Genomic DNA, 13,624 nt, shown 5'->3' with positions numbered 1-13,624 from the left:
AAGTGCTATCAGCACATTGTAATGGATGAGTAGTAAAATCCCCATATACTGCCATACTGTAGTATGGCAGTATATGATAGGATCGTACAGACACCCTAGGGTTAAAGTACCCTAGGGAGTCTAAAAAATAGTAAAAAATTAAAATTAAAAAAAAGTAAAAAAAAATTATAATAAAAAAACCTAAAAATTCAAATCACCCCCCCTTTCCCTAGAACTGATATAAATATAAATAAATAGTAAAAATCATAAACACATTAGGTATCGCCGCATCCAAAAATGCCCGATCTATTAAAAAATTTTTTTCACTGCATTCAACCCCGTAACAGAAAATCGCTCCCAAAGTCAAAAATGGCACTTTTTTGCCATTTAAAAAAAAAATTAAAAATTCTATAAAAAGTGATCAAAAGGTTGTACAGTCCTAAAAATGATAACATTGTAAACATCATCAAAATATGCAAAAAACTACACCACCAACAGCTCCATGCACCAAAGTATTAAAAAGTTATTAGCGCCAGAAAATGGCAAAATCACCCAAAAAAATTTTGTACAGGAGGTTTTAATTTTTTTAAATGTATGAAAACATTATAAAACCCATATAAATTTATTATCCCCGTAATCGTACTGACCCAAAGAATAAAGTAGACATGTCATTTGGGGCGTACAGGGAAATCCATAAAATCCAAGCCCACAAGAAAACGGCACAAATGCGTTTTTTTTACCAATTTCACTGCATTTGGATTTTTTTTCCCGCTTTTCCACGGCATGAAATATTAAATACCACCATTTTGAAGTGTAATTTGTTACGCAGAAAATAAGCCGTCACACAGCTCTGTACATGGAAAAATAAAAAAGTTTCAGATTTTTGAATGTGGGGAGTGAAAAATGAAAATGCAAAAACGCAAAAAAAAGGGCCGCGGCGGGAAGGGGTTAAGTTTCTCTGATGAGCCACAATGAGCATCGGGGACACTGGAAGGTGAGTATGTAAGTCTATTTTTTTATTGACTCGTGTATAAGCCGAGGTGAGATTTTTCAGCACATTTTTTGTGCTGAAAAACTCGGCTTATACACGAGTATATACGGTATATCTTTAAGAGGAAAGTTTTCCTTATTTTACTTTAGTTCCTTCTTGAGGTGTCAAATCACATAGAAGCTCCATGCAGCAGGGGGATCACAGAAGTCTCCACCCAGAAAAAAAGACTTCAAACTACCAGTATAAGTCTTCAGAGGGAGAATCAACTAGAAAATAAATATTGCAAGCTACATACTGGCCATAAAGAGTGACATTTGTTATGTACATGCACAGGACTAATGTTTTTCCAATATTTTATGAAAGCCAAATAATCCTTTAAGTAAATTAGCACTGACATATTTCTACTCATAAAGAAAATTTCTTGACAAAATGAAGAACATTAGCAGTTTTCTACATCCATAAAAGACGTCTCAGTAGGAATATATATTGATCTCAATTTAATATCTTATCTTTCTGAGATTAACTTGAATAGTAATATTTTGTCTCAGTGATTTCTTGTTATAACTCTAAGCCATTATGTTCCTTATGAAAATTAATAGAGGAATCCAGGTATTCCATCAATATAATTGTCAAAATTAACTGTCTATATCTCAATAAATGTCTCATGAAGTTCAGTAAATTCTTTTTTTACAGTGAGTAAATGTGCAGAGTGGGTAAAATTACATAGCAATAAAAGAAGATAAAAATAGCAAAAAAAATTAACACAAAGAAAATGAGACTTCAGGAACAGGAATATTACTAAGATTGGAGTATGTAAGTATGAAATACAATGTATTTTACTTTATTAACTACTTTTAATCTCCCCCTCCCCTTCATGATATGCTACCTCATAACAATGTTCTATATTTTTATGCTATATTTTTTCTTTTACTGGTGAAAGGCAGAATCTATGGTCAGCGGTATAGATCCCTAATGCAGTTATAATTCACATCGACTGTATGATGGCATTGGTATTTCTTCATATGAAATCCAATCAATAATGCAGACTAATACTTATTTCTGTACTGTGAAGCCTATAGATTAATACTATAATCCTATAGTGTGGTGGAAAAATATATTTTGCTTCCACATTAAGCGAGCCTGCAAGGTCCCAAATTACAGGGCTGTATCTGATATGAAAATCTCCCCTCAGGCGGCAGAATGCGGAGCCCTTGGGGGGGGGGGGCTCTATGTAACTTGATAATAAAAAAGTGTGGAGAATTAGCTGCGGCAGAGGTAGTAAACTGAGTTTTATCTAACTAAGACAGGGACACAGACACAGGGACAAAAAATTCGAACAAACAAAGTCTTTCTTTGTCATAACCTGTTTGTATGAGCTCTAACTAAACACAGCCAATCCTAACTATGCCAGGTATCTTACTACCAGGCCTGGGTAGGCAAAACTCACAGAAGTTTGCAGTCCCAGATTTTGTGGTCTCAGCTTTCAAGCAGCGCTCAGTAGTCAGCTCCAGGAGACAGAGAGACCAATAGTTTGCAGGTGCAAATGATTGCACAGACATATGGTCCAAAAGCCAGGTATGGACCAAGGATTGGGCACCCGCCCTTTCTTTTCCCAAACCAGCTCCAGGGCCCCTTTATTCTGGCTTTTACATGAAGGCAGCCTTGGGAAGTCTCTGCTGAACAACAACTACCCTGAAACCTAAGACACATGGGATAAAAATCTTGGGGAACTACATCTGTCATTGTTTACTTTCCTCATTACTATCTCACATGGGGCATAGTGTTTTATGTTGTTAATTATTATTAGTAAAGTTAAAAGGCAAAACATATGTTGTTACTTACATATATGTGCTTGGCAATGTGTTTCGCCTCATACACTTACACTGGGTGTAAGTAAACCCAACCGTATGGAGAATTGTTATCTAGATGTCACCAATGCCTCTCAGAAGGTGCAGTCAGTCACAGTGTGCCAGTAGGCCTGCCTGTTGGGATGTTATTATTTGTTACTAAAGTTTTCAGCATTTTCTAAACAGGGTGTAGGCACTTTTAAAAGATTAAAAGATTTGTCTGTATATTCAGGAGCTGAATATCGAAGTGGATCAGAGGTCGGCTGCTGTGTAAAGGATGGGGGCATTTTAATATTCACCTTATGCAACAAATAGGCTAGAATCAGCCAAGCGGGCTTCACCCCTTAATAAGACGTGATAACTCAGTCTGTGGTGTAAGGGAATAAAGGGAAGCTCACAGTTTCTGTGATAACTAATTGTTACCCTAGTTGGCACCTTAAATCATGTTAACCAGCGCTGCATCTGCACACATAAAATAGCAATGTATAGGGCACAATCTATCTTGTTTTTCCTTAACAGTGTATGTAAATTCATTTTTATTTATGGGATATTTAGGAAGCTAGAAGTCTGCATTTAAAGAAAATAACATTTTACCTTTATTATAAACTAGTTGTAGCCCCTGGCATTGCCAGAGATATTAACCCCTTCGTGTCTATGCCATTTTAGACCTTTAGGACCAGGCCTGATTTTAAAATTTTGCCCTGTGTCATTATAGGAGGTTATAACTTTTTGACACTTTAACATATCCAGGGGATTTTGAGATTGTTTTACCGTCACACATTGTACTTCAAAGTAATAGAAAAATTTTGATGATATATTTTGTGTTAAGTTATGAAAAAAACTTAAATTTGGCAAAAATTTCAAAAAATTCTTCATTTTCATAGTTCAAAATGTTCTGTTTTTCAGGCAGATAGTCATAGCACCCAAGTAACTTTATAACTAACATTTCACGAATGTCTGCTTAATATCGGCATAGGGTTTTATGCATCCCCTCTCTTTTCTAGGTTGTTAGGAGGTTCAGAATTTTGGGAGCAATTTTTCTCATTTTTATGAAAAACGCCAAAACCCTTATTTAGAGGCACCTGCTCAGCTTTAACTGACTTTGAGAGGCCTAAACAGCAGTAAACCCCCATAAATTATGCCATTTTAGAAAGTACACCCCTCAATGTGTAAAAAATCAACTTTAAGAAGTATGTTAACCCTTTAGATGCTTCACAGTGGTTAAAACAAAATGGAGGTCTAATTTACAAGCTGTCATTTTTTTAGACAATATATTCATTTTGGCCAAAAATTAAACCGTCACAAAGTATTAAATGACAAAAAACTCCACAAAGTTTGATACCCAATTTCTCCCGAGTATGAGGATGCCCCATATGTGGTGGTGACTGCTGTACGGGCGCACGGCCGGGCATAGAACGGAAGGAGGCGCCATTCAGAGCAGATCTGCAATGTCACATCTTACAGGCTATAAAATGTTTATTTTTTTTGTAATTTGGATATATGGGAGATTATTTTTTTGTGGATGAGATCCACTTTTCAGGTACATCATTTACAGGGGGGCTCAATAGCCAATAATCAGATTTTATTAACTCTTTCTTGGTGGTGGTTAAAAAAATCATTAATTCTTGTTTATGGTTTTTAGCATTTTTTTCCTCGGACGTTCACCGTACCATAAAAATAATGTGTTATTTTTATTCTATGGGTTATCACGATTACGGCGATACCCCATTTACATGGCTTTTTTATGGTTAACTTGTTTTGCAGAATATAGAACTAATTTTGTGAGAAATTTGCTTGTTTTTGTATCGCCATGTAACAATGGGCAGAACATTTATATTTTTTTGTTTACAGCGCTGGTTTAGAGCTTATTTTTTGCGGGACAAGCTGTACGTTTTCTTGGTATCATGTTGGGGTACATTTTACTTTTTGATCACTTTTTATGCACTTTTTATGCGGTCAGATGTGAAAATGTAATAATTTTTGTGAGGTTTTTTGTGTTTTTTTTTTACGGCGTTCACCGTACGGGTTCAGTGACCATTTTATTTTATTGTACGGGTTGTTACGGACATTGTGATACCCAATATGTTGTGGGTTTTTTGGTGATTTTTACTTTTTTTATGTTTTATATGATTACTGCATGGGACGGGACTTAAGGGGACTTTTATTCTTTTTAAATAAGTTTTTTTTAGTTGCACCTTTTTTTTAAACTTTTTTTTTTACTGTTTTATTTGTCCCAGGGTGGGACATGAACAAGTGATCATTTGATCACTTGTTCATTGTAATATGCTGCAATACTAATGTATTGCAGCATATTACATAGTCAGCCTATGCATTCTGCATAGGCTGACAGCTGCACTGTTAGATCGTGCACAGTGCACGATCCTAGCAGGCAGCTGCCATAGGCAGCCCAGGGGACCTGATCGTGCCTCTGGGTTGCCATGGCAACGATCGGCACCTCCGTGCCCTGCACAGAGGGTGCCGATCGTCGCGCCGATACACCATAGACGCCGCGGTCACTATGACCGCGGCGTCTATAGGGTTAAACAGTCGAGATCGCGATAGTCGCGATCCCGGCTGTTACTGCGGGATCCCAGCTACCGCGTACCGCTGGGATCCCGCGGCGATCGCAAGGGCTCAGCTTCTGAGCCCGGGCGATCGCCATGACGTGATTCTACGTCAAGGTGCGGGAACTACCCGCATCCTATGACGTAGAATCACGTCAGGGTGCGGGAAGGGGTTAAATAACTTCTCTTAGCTATAACAAAATACAATGGGTTAACAAATATATTTTTTGTACATAAAGATCACAAACATAGACATTTTTTTATGAAAAATAAAAAAAATTAAAACGCATTTCAAACCTTATTCATATATGCAACACAGATAACTAAACTAAATAATTGTCCAGGTAATGTGAAGTACTTTATCTGCAACTCCTCATAAAGGCATGGATATGACTGAAGCTCTGGATGTGACAGGAGTATTACACATGATGTAAGGGGTTTAATTGAAATCATATTACCACACACATAAGCTGTCTTATATTAACAATTATAATGGCAGACTGATACTCCAGTCATAACCAGCTCTGTAGGCATCTGAGATGATCTAACAGTAGATAAATGATTGCAGCTCTAGATGTGACTGAAGTATCACAGATGATATAAGCATTGTAATGGAAAACATATTATCTCATATTACATCACATTTTTTCTCGTATTACCTCACATATTACCTCATATTGCCTCACATATTACTTCACATATTTCCTCACACATGAACTCATATCACCTCACATATTATCAATACGTAAGGTAAACAACCGGCACTACCTCTTGTGGATCACCTCCGTCCCACGTGCTCTTCTCACTCGGATCATGGGCTGCACGTTGGTGGTGCTCAGCTTCTAGATTCAGTATAGACAATGTAATCCTTAATATAGGTATAAACTCACCGAGTACGTGTTCAGTAGTTTATTTCAGCAGAGTGGTGACATGGACATAAAACTCAGACTGCGGCAAGTAACGGGCTGTTTTGTGCCGAACTGGCGTTTTCTCAAGCCTACAAAGACACGTCACTGGGGAAACCCATTTAAACACGTCCTCTGATGACGTACCGGCCGCACATCATACGGCGCTGCTCTTCCTGGAGTCACGCGTAGGTACACCCCCCCCCCTTGTGACGTAATCGTTTATAAGGCAATGCAACAACAATAGCAAGCTAAAACAGAAATTTTGATAACATAGTCCTGCAGTTAGATGAGCCTGTCGAGAATACAATCGGCGGACCTATGGCTTCAAATTAGAACAGCAGACAAATCGACATTGGCAGTGGATTGGTGATCCACAGAAAATGCTAAGCTTTTAGCACATATGTACACGGTAAAAAGCATTATATTTCTTAAAAAGTGGGGGAGTAACGAGAAAGATAACACTGCAACTATACATTGTTTTTTTCATATACAGGCAGTCCCCGGGTTACATACAAGATAGGTTCTGTAGGTTTGTTTTTAAGTTGAATTTGTATGTAAGTCGGAACTGTATATTTTATCATTGTTATCCCAGCCAGAACTTTTTTGGTCTCTGTGACAACTGGATTTTAAAAATGTTGGGTTGTCATAAGAATCAAGATTAACAATAAAGCTTCAATACAGACACCTGTGATAACTGTTATAGCTGATCATTGTAGCCCAGGACTAGAGTACAATAAATTACCAATATCCAGAGGTCCGTTTGTAACTAGGGGTTGTATGTAAGTCGAGTGTTCTTAAGTAGGGGACCGCCTGTATATATTCTTTTCCGTGTATTCTTCTCACCTACTTCCTAGATCAGAAACTGAGACCGAAAATTCTTTTCTGATGTTTTTTTGAACACACTATTTTTTCTTTGTGCATGTACACTGACATTCTCACTATGGTCAATCTGTACCTAAAAATACACTTAGGTCATTCCTGTCTTTTTTAAAGAAATATAATGTTTTTTACCGTGTACATATGTGCTAAAATCTTTGCATTTTCTGTGGATCACCAATCCACTGCCAAAGTCGATTTGTCTGCTGTTCTAACTTGAAGCCATAGGTCTGCAGATTGTATTCCGGACAGGCTCATCTAACTGCAGGACTATGTTATCAAAATTATGAAAGAATAACAAATCATGTTATAAAATATAAAAAAAATATGATTAACTACAGTGAATATAGCTGTATAGAAGTTATGCATATGAATACCTCTCTTATATACTGTAGAGATCTCTAGATTTTGGCAGTGCATTGGGATCCTTCATGTTATTGTTGTTGCATTGCCTTAGAAACCATTATGTCACAGGGGGGGGGGGGTGTACCTACATGTGACTCCCGGAAGTGCCGCGCCCGATGATGTGTGGCCGGTACGTCATTGGAGGACATGTTTAAATGGGTTTCCGCTGTGATGTGTCTTTGTAGGCTTAAGAAAGCGCCACTTCAGCGTGAAATGGCCTGTCGCTTGCCGCGGTCTGAGTTTTATGTTCATGTCACCACTCTGCTGAAATAAACTGAACACGTACTCGGTGAATGCAGCTCTATATTTATACTTACATTAAGGATCACCTCACATATTACCTCACTTACATACCATACCACCTTACATTGTCATAGAGGCAGGAAATTGTCAGGCTATGAATAAAAAATAACCACAACACCATTCATCCTGAAAATACTGGGTGGAAAATGGGTATACAGCATGGTGCTCTGACTAGTAGGTGACCATGCTATATTTGCCCTGTCATGATCAGTCTAGTCACCTAGCAAGTTGCGCATTCCCAATTTTAAAAGACTTATCTGAAGCAAATCAGAAAAGGTGCACATTTGCTTCGGTACTGCATCTATGGACCAGTGTATTGATTCACCCATCTCCTGTGCCCAGTAACTTTAACCCACAGCACTAGTTTTGACCTGGCTGGGTCTCTTCAGTACAGCTTTGGGAACTGGTTTGGCTGAAAGAAAGGCTTTTGACTAGGGTCAGGAAGTGAGAGTTCTCCTTATGGAGAGTTTGACAATCAAGGCCACCTCATAGGCGTGTGTACAGAAGAGACCCTACCAGTGACCCCACAATATTTTCATATTTCCCAGAAACCCCTAGTGGAGCATCAATGGCTATAAGTCTCCACACAACTACATAGCGGCCTTAATTCTCCATAAATGTAAGATCAAGGTCTTGACCACGCTATTGCTCAAGGATAGATAGAGATCACATGACCCTCCATCTGCAGCCATTTTATGGGCAGGAATCTCTGGCTGATGAGCTAAAAGACAGGAGGCTTCACTTTACATATTGAGAAAGCAGAGCAGAACTTTTAATAGATATTTTTTGGTAAATAACCTAATATCCCTCTTACACACACATTACAAAAACATGAGGTAAAGTGACCAACTCCTTTAAGTTATGCCACTGTTAGTAGCAGTTCTTACATGCTTTCTATCTTATTATTTTTCATTTGAGTCATTAAGGAGTACAGATAAGAATTATTTTACATTTTACATTAAAATATATCCTTATCATTTTAAGGACATGAAAGTGTTCTAATTCATATATAACAATTCCTTACTGTCTGAGAAGGGGACTTTGAGGGGATGGTAACGTTTTTAAAATCATTTTTATTGAGTGATAGATGACAATTCAGCTGCCATACATCCTGCATTAGTAAGAGGAGTGCCTAAAGATAGGACTCAAAAGTGGCATAACTCAATGTAATGTTTGAACCTTGAAGAAATGTTAGAATAAGTGTTACAAACAGATATTCAAGAAGACAATCGGGAGCAAGAAAACTATTTAGACCAAAAGATATTTAAGGAAGTTAGAAGAGCTTAACAATATAGTATTGATAGCGTACAGTATCACTTCTAAGACTAATTCCTATTATAATGATACCGGAAGAAAAATAACAGAACAACATTTTACTAGCTAGATCTATAATGGAGTAAGAAAAAGTTATTGATGGATGGAATATGCCTATTTAATTCCGCTATGGTCCATTTACTCTCAAAGAGCAAGTTTATATCATAGGTAAAAGTGGGAATAAACTATATGTAAATATCTACAAATTGTACAAAGATTGTTTCAAATATTTATTATCAGCATTTTCCCACTTATACTAATTGTTTGCTGCTAGTTTAAATGTAGTACAATTTAAAAAGAAGTCACATGATGGCTCTGCTGTCATTTGTCTTGTTATTTGCCACCCTTCCCTAAAGTATAAGTTGCAAAGGCCTAACTTCTTCTTCAAGTTTTTCAAAAGTTTGTTTCGGTCCAAATTGAAATGGTCCACATGGATGATGCTCCAATTGTCATGAAAAATGTTACAACTTTATCTTCATCCTGTATAAAAAATCTAATTTTGTTCACTTTTTTACGAATACCCTCTCCGCCCCTTCCTTAATGTGCTGTAAATTAGCAGGCTGTAGTTGCATGCCAGTATGCAGAGACAATGTGAGGGAAGCAGGCAGCCATCTTTGTAATTGGGAGGTTTCATCTCACCTTTCCTGCAATGCTCTGCATTGTCACTCCATTCTTTCCCTTCTGCTTGGGCAGCAGTGTGAGGGCAGGAAATGGATACAAGTGAAGACAGCCAAAGCTGAAATTGCTACCACAGAGGCTATGTCCAAGCCTAAACTGGAGAGGTGAGATGTTTCCCTCAACTCTGCAATAAGGTTATCTTCCCAAGACATTTTTCTCTGAGGGGACTTAGTTTCTTCACGGGGCTATTGAGAAAAGGGTCATAATTCTTTTGATGTTCAGTCGATGCAGTAGAGTATTTTGTGATACTTACTGATGTAATAAACCCTGTTAAAACTAACATACTTATTTCCCCTTCCTAATGTCATGACATTCTTAATCTTAGTCTGTAAACCCTTTGGCTACATTCACACGGACGTATGAAAACGGCCGTATCCGCACCGTACCGTACCGTTTTTTTACGGATTACATACGGCCACATTCATTTCAATGGACAATACGTCTGACCATTTATATTGCCGTTGTTAAATCCGTTCCGTACCGTACCGTATACTAGCCGTATAAAAATATAGAGCATGTCCTATTTTCTCCCGTATTTCAGTTCCGTATGCCCTAGAAGTCTATGGGGATGTATAAAATACGGGTTACATACGGGTTACATACGTGCTGCATACGGATGAAAAACGTCACGTATATACGGCCCGTAAATACGGGACTGGAGAAATCATACGGTCGTGTGAATGTAGCCAAAGGTAACTTAGAGTGTACTGAAGCAAACCAAATGTTTTTCAATATGTTAAAAAAAAAGAATTCATATTACTGTATAAATGTATTCTAGAGTCAATGTCAGATATTACAGAATTTGTGTTGAATATTCTTGGATGAGACATATGAACTGCACATTTTACCTTACCTCACCCCAATCCAGCTGTGAGATTCCCAGATGTTACCTTTGCCCTTTGTGCTTTTAGAGCCTGTTTGTCTTCTAAGCAGAGATCTAATACTGCCGTGTTAGATTTTTTTTAAAGACCTATTTACTGTAAAGTAAACTGAACCATAAATTAAACCAAATACATTTTGGGATATTCTCAGAAACACTACTAGTTCTGATGTGGACATTAACTACTATAAAATATGACATGGTACTGTTTTCATGGTTTGGGCTAGCCTTCTATGTCCAGAAAGAGGTAATGCTAATTTTATAGCATCAAGAGACATTTTAGACAACAAAGTGCTTCCAGAAGCTTTTCTATTTTAGGATGACTCTGGCCTCATGTGCATAGCAAAAAAATGAAATAGCTCCACCCCGAACTCCCTATTCATAGCTACAGTATGTAACATTGTTTGCAGCATTTACTATTCAGACTATTCAGACTATGACTAAGAATCGAAAGATTTAAAACGGTTGGGTTGTCCTCTATTTGTCATGACCAATTGAAGCTATGTTTTTTTTTAACCAGAAGAAATAAATACCATGTTTTTAATCCAAAGATATACAGATATGAATCATGCGCTGGATTGCTTCCCCTATACCACCATCTTAATCTAGCCAGTAGTAGTAAGACAATGTAACTGCTTCTCCATCCTTCAGTAAATGTTTTTCTGTTTGATTTGATGAATCATGTGACTTGAGAAAATCCCTAACAGCATTGTCTGTCAGTTAGTCTAGAACTACACGGTGATCACACCCTGGCTATTACTGAATCTATAGATCAGACACCACAACTCCAACATGTCCTGTGTCAGAGGAACTTTTGGACTTGCATTCAAACAGGGCTTTGTTGGAGCCATTTATGGCGGGAGGAATGAAAATACATAGGTATTCCCAATGCTAGTCTTAAAATACTGCCTGCCAGCATTTTAGAACTCATATATACTAAGATGTTCTGGCCTCTTATTAGATGCGGGTACAATCTCTGCCAGGTCAGACCGGTTTAGACCAGGTCTGACCTGGTGGAATTTTCTGCTATAGTCTCAGCTGGTTTTCAGGGCTGGGCATTCATGCCTCTGCCCGCCCATCGCTCACCTCACTCCCTGTCCTCTTCCTGACACCCCTCAAAGCTGTGTCCAGCCTGGAGATGGGGAGATTTTCATGCCTAGTCTGTCAGTTTTCTAACAAAAAAGGAATAATAAATCTCCCCCATTGAGATAAAGGTAGTATATGACTAATCAAACTGAGATATGTGAATAGGTTACTGCATTGCAGTTAAGTTAATTTTAATAAAATAAGCTGAGAGTTTTTTTTATTACAAATGGACAAAACATTTTTCTTAATAAACTTTGTATTTTACAGATGGCTCAGCTTGTAGCTAAAAGCACTTACTCTATTTTTATGGTCTGCATTCTGCTATTCTATTGTTTCCTTGGAGAAAGAGAGAATCCAGTTAATAAGCATATCAAAGTTTACTGTATGTTGAAATATTTTACAGGGATGCTGGGAACATAATTTTATTGGCGTAGATGCAAATGTTTGGAAAATGACTCCTCAGCTTGAACAGATACAATAAAAAAAAATATTGTGAACAGAAGAGGCCATCCAACAAAACAAAGTATTTCACAATATTGAACCCAAAGTCCCAGGCTATTCCCAAAATAGACATATTTGTCCTGTCATGTGGACAATAATACTAGATACTTTTACAAAATATATAAGAAAAAATAAGACAATAAATCAAACCATTAATCAAATAAATCACAAAATAAATAGCAAAACAACACAATAGATAAAGCTTATATGAAAGATCTAAGGCAGTTGGTGACACAGATGATAATAAAAGCAAAGGGATATTTTTGTCTCTCTGCTAAGAACCTTTAAAAGAAGAAAAGATTTATTGCTAAAAAATATTGTTTGCTCTTAAAGTGTATTCACACGAAACCTGTTGTGTTTTGTCATCTCAACAGGGCTCATTTGAAGGCTTTGTGGACCAAATTGGCAAACTGGTGGATCTATCGGTGGGCCTCAGAGCTAGGTGGGTCCTTAGTCTCTGCTCGGTACAGAACATAGTACCCTCACTTTACTTCAGATATGCAGCAAACAATATTTTAGAAAATGTATTCCTGTTATATAATGGGCAGATTATGTAACAAACTCCCTAGTTTTATACATTTTTTTATTCATGGGGACGGTATACTTTCAATTAGTTGGGTGGCACTGTAAAATTCCAAATACATTTAAGGGGATTTAATTAACTTAGTGGGAAAATTATATATTAAGCAATACACCTTAGAATTCCAGCCGTATTTAGCCACACAACATACATATTTGTGGCAACCCAAACTTCCGGTTCCCCCGGCCATGACATTTCCCTTTGCGCACCCTCCCTAGTCGTACAATTTTGATCTGCTTTCTTTATGATACTATTTGTTTATACACGACGGTGAAGGCTGAATAATTTTCATACTTAGACCGCAATGGAGGATGACCATATGATCAGTTTGGAATCATAGATATCACTGTAATCTATATCAGATATTTTTACCACTTCTGTTCAGAAAACCTATTGGCCATCATGACAGTGTGCATTCTACCTAAATGTATTTTTACTATACAGGCTGTCCCCGAGTTACGTACAGGATAGGTTCTGTAAGTTTGTTCTTAAGTTGAATTTGTATGTGAGTCAGAACTGTATATTTTATAAATGTAACACCAGCTAAAATGTTTTGAGAATTTAATTTAAAACTCTTGGGTTGTCATAAGAACCAGTATTAACAATAAATCTTAATTACAAACACCTTTGATAACTCTTACAGCTTATATTTGTAGCCTGAGACTAAAGTACAGTTAATTACCAATATCCAGAGGGCCGTTTTTAATTAGGG

This window comes from Engystomops pustulosus, chromosome 1 (genome assembly GCF_040894005.1).
Source record: "Engystomops pustulosus chromosome 1, aEngPut4.maternal, whole genome shotgun sequence".
NCBI classification, from domain to species: domain Eukaryota; kingdom Metazoa; phylum Chordata; class Amphibia; order Anura; family Leptodactylidae; genus Engystomops; species Engystomops pustulosus.
Note: the sequence above shows the minus strand (reverse complement) of the source record.